The following is a 6,903-nucleotide window of genomic DNA, read 5'->3' as shown; positions in this document are numbered from 1 at the left end:
GAAGTTAAAGAATGCTTAAGGGCCCCTCAGGAGATAGTTGCATGGCAGAATATTGCCATTTCATCTGCAGTGAAAAATCTGTTCTGGACATGAGTCTGGCTGGAGGGAGCATTAATACAGCATTCCTTCTGCTCTCCCACCACCTTGGGGCATGTCTGCCCCAAGTCCCGCTCAGATGGAAAATCCCTCCTCCTTTCCTTTTCCTTTCCTTTTCCTTTCCTTTTCCTTTCCTTTTCCTTTCCTTTTCCTTTCCTTTTCCTTTCCTTTTCCTTTCCTTTTCCTTTCCTTTCCTTTTCCTTTCCTTTCCTTTTCCTTTTCCTTTTCCTTTTCCTTTTCCTTTTCCTTTTCCTTTTCCTTTTCCTTTTCCTTTTCCTTTTCCTTTTCCTTTTCCTTTTCCTTTTCCTTTTCCTTTTCCTTTTCCTTTTCCTTTTCCTTTCCTTTTCCTTTCCTTTTCCTTTTCCTTTCCTTTTCCTTTCCTTTTCCTTTCCTTTTCCTTTCCTTTCCTTTCCTTTCCTTTCCTTTCCTTTCCTTTCCTTTCCTTTCCTTTCCTTTCCTTTCCTTTCCTTTCCTTTCCTTTCCTTTCCTTTCCTTTCCTTTCCTTTCCTTTCCTTTCCTTTCCTTTCCTTTCCTTTCCTTTCCTTTCCTTTCCCCTTCCCCTTCCCCTTCCCCTTCCCCTTCCCCTTCCCCTTCCCCTTCCCCTTCCCCTTCCCCTTCCCCTTCCCCTTCTTTTTCCCTACCTGATAGCATCTCTTTATTTATGAAGATGGAGACAAAGTAGTTTTGAAGAGTACAGAATGACAGGAGACACTTAGCCGAGGCTGAAGAGCTGTTTGCAGCCCAGGGAATTCAGCTGTGGGGGCAGAAGATAAGGCAGTAGCCCCTTCTGCTGCCAGCCCCAGGGGGCTGCACAGAAAGAACCATAAGCAGTCCCAGACTGACACACCAGCTAAGTCACCGGTTGCATGCTTCATTTTTACAATGCTTATGAAATAATCATACTGTTACACTTGTTAACTTTGATATGCTTACTTAAAAGGTGCAATCTAAGTGTCATTGTTTTAGCAAATCCAAATGTAACAGCTATTGTCACACACATATTTTGATTGCTGATGTCATGTTCTCTCAGTCTGAAAGCCCAGATTTTGTTCCAACACAGCATTCCTTATCTGCATTCAGCTAAAAAAAAGTGTACAGAAACAGGATCAAAATCAGTTCTTATTACAGCAGTCACTTATTTTCTATTTTGGCTTGTTTCATACCAGCACTGAGGCAGATCCACATCTATACAGTCCTGACTCTATCCCTAAAATTTGGGGCTGCTGCAACAGACAGGTTTTCACTTTTTTTTTCCTTGTGCTATGTTCTTTTCTGATGAGACTCTAAATATTAGTTAAATATCCAGTCATCCCCTCTGCCAGCTTTTGCAGTGAGGTGGAATGTGAATTTTACAAAGCACACCAAGAGCTGGCAGTCCTGCTGCTTCCCTCTCAGTCTGCTGCCATGGCTCCCACTGAGCCCACGTGGGCGCTCCTCTGACTGGCTCTGTACCCCCAGCAGTATAAGCTAAGCCCAACAGCAGTGGTTAAAATGTTTTCTGATGTTCAATCTCCTGAGTCTACTCCTCCCAAAGGCAGGGGAGGCCTGGTGGGGAACAGAAGGGGGTGGGGAACAGAACACCAGCAAGAGGCTTTAAATCCGTCTTTTCTCTGCAGTTGTAGCTGAGGGTACAGTTACCTGACTCGGCCACACTTGTCCAACAGCTGCTGCCATCTAAGGTTGCAGTCACTTCTGCTCAGGGACATGCTGGCTCTCCCCTGTGCCAGGAGCCATGCAGAGGTGGCAGCTCAGTGAACTGCTCCTGCTGAAAAACATTAATGTATATATGCATATATAACACATACACATGTGTGTAAAAATAGGTTTGTTTGCAGGCAGGTCAGCTTGAAGGCTTCAGAGGCCCAGGAGCTGAAAGCATGTACATATTGAAAAGGGAGTACAGAACTGAGGTAGCAGAAGAGGTGATAAAAATATTCATGTCAAAATGGAAATACAGAGAGAAAAGTCTTATTTCTTCCTGTGTTTAAGTTACAGGAGGAAACACCTACAACAAGCCAAAAGGGAAACATAAGCTGACCTTCAGTTTGATCCTATGGGCTGCCATCTCTTTCAGATACCCAATACATTTCCCTGGTCATGGGCCGCTTATGAAGTGAACAATTGAAGTATTTCTGTTATGAGACAAATGAGCTGCTGCTTGTGTGAGGAGAGCAGAAGTTTCCAGGCAGGACTGCCAAGTAGGCACAGTGGCCCTGTGAATTCAGGGCTGCTGAGAAGTGCCATGGGCTCAGCCTGGCTGGGCTGAGGGCCATATGCCACCCTCATGGGCACAGAGGGTACTGATGGCTCTGCTGTGCCCCAGTGCATCCAGGCAAGGTCCATCCACCTGCCCATGAGAGATGCAAAAGAGAATACCCTGAGCTGCCAGAAGCAGATGTGAAAAAACTTTGGAACATGAAAGATCACATTCAAAAGCTTGTCAATATGAAAACACACTAAAAAGCTGAGACAAATTAAAGAAGACAATGCGCAAAAGGGAAGGCCTAATAAGCATGTGCGAGGATTATCGAAGTCAGAAGGCAGTTTGCTATAGATTAATTCTCCTTCAACTTACAACACACTGTTGTCAGCTTGCCTCTCCCAGGAACTTTACCAGCTGTCTCAAATTTCTCAGGTAGGATCAATTCTAGAGCTGTTTTTGCCAAAGATAGAAGGAAATGTAGGCAAGCATTGATAAGACACTGAACTAATGTGCAGGAGGTTGCTAAAAGTAGAGCTGATTTTTTTCTGCCTTGCCTGGAATTCAGCAGACCAAAAGGTCAAGTAGTGATGGTCTCCAAGGACTTTTTAATTTACTGCAGGTTCTAGGATGTAAAATGCCTGTGACAGTGCTATCATGCTACTAAAGATCTAATGCTGTATCAGATTACTGGAGTGATTTAATTACCAACGGATAGCCTGTGGTGAAAAGGGCACCCGTACTTGCTAGACCTGTAAATCCAGGTCTTATTTTAAAACTTTTTTTTTAATCAGAAACGGCAAATTTATTGAAAATGTATTTTTCTTCTGTTTAGAATGAACTTTGAATCTCACATGATGGTTGGGAAGAAGGATAGGGGGGAAAAAAGAGGTGGAAAAGTTGAATAGTTACCACTCTGCTGTGGTTTTAACTTTAAAAAATTTTGAACCATTCATTCCTGATGGGAAATTATATTTTTAGTTAGAGTTTGACTGGAAGTAAAACTAGATATAAACCTATATCCTCAGTTGTGTAAAGGAGTCCAGGTTCAAACAGTGCTGTGCAGAAGGTTTTTTTATGTGGACAATTGCACAAGGAGAACAAGAACCTGGGATAAAACAGGTAAAAGCTGGGATGTCAATACTCAGTAAGTTTGTTTGTGTATAAAGAGGAAGTCACAAAATAAGTTGATTGAAAACTCTACAAATCTCACATCAAGGTCAGTCTAAACTATAACAAATTATTTACTAAAAATCTAGACAAAACAGAAAATAAGTATCTGTAGTAATTTGAAATATTTTCACAGAAATCACACTATTTGTGTCAATGACAATGACTGCATTGACCAGCTACCACTTAACCCTTCTTAGAGGTGTAAAGGTCTAACAAAGACTCTCTGTGTCTTCAGTTTACCTCACCCACTACTTCTTTTTTTTTCAGATATACTCCCAAATCCCATCCAAAATTGGTGTTGTGGGTTGGAAACGTGGGTTTGTGAATTGTTTCTTTTTGTTCAGCTGCACTGTAATACAAAAGATCTAGAAAGGATCTGATTGCCTGCTCAGTTAAAAGAAAATGTTTGATCTGCTGTAGCTTCTGTCTGAGAGTGGTGGGGGTGCCATTTGAGTGCTGTGTTTGGAAAGAGGGCTCTGAACACATGCACAGTGAGAGCTCAGGGCAGGCACAACAGTTGCACTGTTCACATAATGATATGAATATATCCCCTTTAGCACAAAAGATATGTGTTTTGTGTTTCCTCTGAGATAATAAAAGATTTCATTAACTGCAACAGCTTATTTCTTCTATATTTAGGCATTTTAGCTAATTTTTTTTAATATAAAATGCAGCTTTGGTTTCTTTTAAACAAAAGACAAGGAATCATCATGATTTCTGATGTTGATTCATACAGGGCAATCTTAAAATACATCTTTAAGGCCTATGTTCTTATAGAATAACAAAGTCAAATAACAAAGGTACGTTAGTTGTAGTTCCCTGATGCATTTTCTTTAGCAGCTGGGCTGCTTTAATAAGTTCTGACCACAGTCTGCTTCTTGGGTGCTCTGCACACATCCTTAGTGTAGGCAAAAACTTTGTTCAGCTGTGCTGCAAATTTCATAATAGATATAATCCAGGTTAAAAATAACCTCTGGTTAAAAACAATTAAATAATATTGATGGGTGGAGGGGTGGAATGGTGTGCCTGTGATACAGAAACAAAATGAGCTGGGATGGGGCAATACAAAAATATATTCTTCTGTTGTGAACCTCAGTGTTGCTGTTAAAGCATGTAGCAGAACTGATCAATGAGAGCTGTAACACCAGACTTTTAGAGCCTTGTAAGAACTGGGCAGAAGCCTAATTTGACAAGGTATTTTTTAGCATATTGGTATGGTATAGTCAGTCTATGACTGTATTGATACTTGTCTAGAATTTTAATGAAACATAGAGTTAAAGATAATACTGCATACTATATTAGCATGAGCTTGGTTATTTTTTAAATTTTATTTTAAAGCATTTTAAACTGTTACTGCTCCAAATTGCCTTCTGTCATTCATTTAGAGAAAAGAAAACACCTTTAGAAATGCTATAGCTTGGCATTTATTGTGTTGTCATTTTTGCTGTGTTGTATGGATGGATAAAAAATATCTGTTGTTCAGAAATATGTACTATTACACAGAAAAGAACCCAAAGAATGTATTTTAGACTGTTGAATTTATTCTGCATGGGTGTTTTTAATGATATAAAGAAAATGTATGTGTAAAAGCAGCTCCCTACTTTGCTTAAAACAGCATTTTTCCTTCCAAAAAAATCAGTCTAAGAATAAAATAGTTTTACTTAATTCTAGCAATTATATTTACAGTGGGAATTCCTGCTAAGTACTGTGGAAATTTAGATGTTGACAAATCTAAAATAATTCAATTACTACTTAATGCCTACTGGCATTTTCGATCAACAATCCCACAGCACTTTCCATGAAGTAGGCTCCAGGAATTAATTAATATATAATCAATACATTGCCTACTCTAGGGATTGAAAAGACATCTGCTCTGTGCCAGGAATATACCTGACTGTCGGTTTGTGGTTTTGTTTATTTAAAGGGAAGTGAAAACTATTTTCTCTAGAAAAAAAACAATGATAAATACTTAAGTATATTAACTGTACATATATTTATTAGGAGTTTGGAATTTTAGTAATATAGATGTGGCCTTCATAAGTGGTGATAACCTTTTTTTAGAAAGTTTGTGTATTACCAATAACCTCAAATTTGCCAACTTCAATAAGTTACTACTAAAAATACATTAAATTTTTTTGCCTAAAATTTGATACCTTACAATTAGAGGTTTTCTAAAAGGAAATATTTATTTCCTAGAGATTTCTTCTAATCATTATTGCTCTTTCAAGGGTGTTGCCAGAATCCTCTAACAATTCAGTTCTAAATTTCTGGATTTCATGTATAGAGGTTTTGAATGTAGCCCAAAAAAGTAAGACAGAGTGTTATGTTTTGATTAATTTTTATCAATATCATGAAGACTGTTTGATAAGGCATGCCACTACACTGTACTAATTCTTGCTTATGGGACCAGATTTCCAGCTTCATTAAAGCCTGTGAACTGAAGCAGATTTACTTGTGTATGATTTAAGGCCTGACACAAATATTAGCAGTTCAAATTCCTCCATAGCACAAGGTTTCATTCATTCTGCCCAACAAATCACTAGGTTGGAGTGTGTGTTATGAGGAGATATCAGTCTGAGGGCAGACTTGAAGTGCTTTTCATCATATCCCATTTTAAGTAGTTCCTATATCTGCCACTTCTTCCAAATATCAAGGTATTCCTGCATTTCTGAACATGGCACTCTGCAGTGGCATGCATAATCAAAATGGGGAACTGATGAGGCTTTTTACTTTTTCTGTGTTATTTTTAATTTGAGTTGAGCAGACAGTTCACCATTCAGCTACACAAAGAGCTACATGGCAGAAGTGAGAGAACAGCATGGGAGTAGGTGTAAGTAGTAGAGGATGAGCGAGGAAAGGGCTTCCCACAGCAGCTCTGCTGTCTGTAGTTGCTCTCCTGCCCATTTTTCTCCTCTATAGCAGAGCTGGCAGAAGGCAGCGCAGAGCTGTTCCTCACTAGCTGATGTTCACAGTCTAGCATTTTAGCAGGAACTGGCTTCACAGGCAATTAAAGCCAATGTGCTCGACTGTGAACTGAAAGAGTTGTGTTGTGGAAATGTCCTCGGGCACAGGGGATGGCAGGACAAATGGGGTAGCAATGCATTAAACCATTGCAGCTGCTTTGTGCTCTGTGCTTAGGTCAGAGCTCTCCTAATGCACCACGTGTACTGCCCTGCTCGGTGATTGTTCCAATCCTGTACTTCCTTAGGAGTTGAAAATTAGCATCGTCTTTCTGAACTGACTTCTGCTCATCTCCTCATCTTCACCATATCAGTATGCACCAGCTTCATACTGAAATCTACTATTTAGAACCTATGAGGATTTTTTAAAGAGTGTGGGCTAGGACTTGGATATTTTCTAGCTCTCTCTTTTACCTTATAAGGTAAGCAGGAGGGTGCAAGTGTTGATTCAGAGGAAGGAATTTTGGGAAATGG

The 6,903-nt window shown here is 39.7% G+C and overlaps 1 long non-coding RNA gene across 1 annotated transcript; it reads right to left on the bottom strand.

The window, feature by feature from the left end:
• Positions 1-768: 768 nt before the first annotated feature.
• LOC141729849 (uncharacterized) lies at positions 769-2,411 on the bottom strand. The gene is made up of 3 exons (XR_012581359.1): positions 2,135-2,411; positions 1,735-1,861; positions 769-1,176 (listed from the first exon to the last, which is right to left on the bottom strand). It is a non-coding gene; the product is annotated as an uncharacterized LOC141729849 (long non-coding RNA).
• Positions 2,412-6,903: the final 4,492 nt, after the last annotated feature.

Source organism: Zonotrichia albicollis, chromosome 8 (genome assembly GCF_047830755.1).
Source record: "Zonotrichia albicollis isolate bZonAlb1 chromosome 8, bZonAlb1.hap1, whole genome shotgun sequence".
In the NCBI taxonomy this organism is placed as follows: Eukaryota; Metazoa; Chordata; class Aves; order Passeriformes; family Passerellidae; genus Zonotrichia; species Zonotrichia albicollis.
Note: the sequence above shows the minus strand (reverse complement) of the source record. Positions and strands in the feature narration are given on the sequence as shown.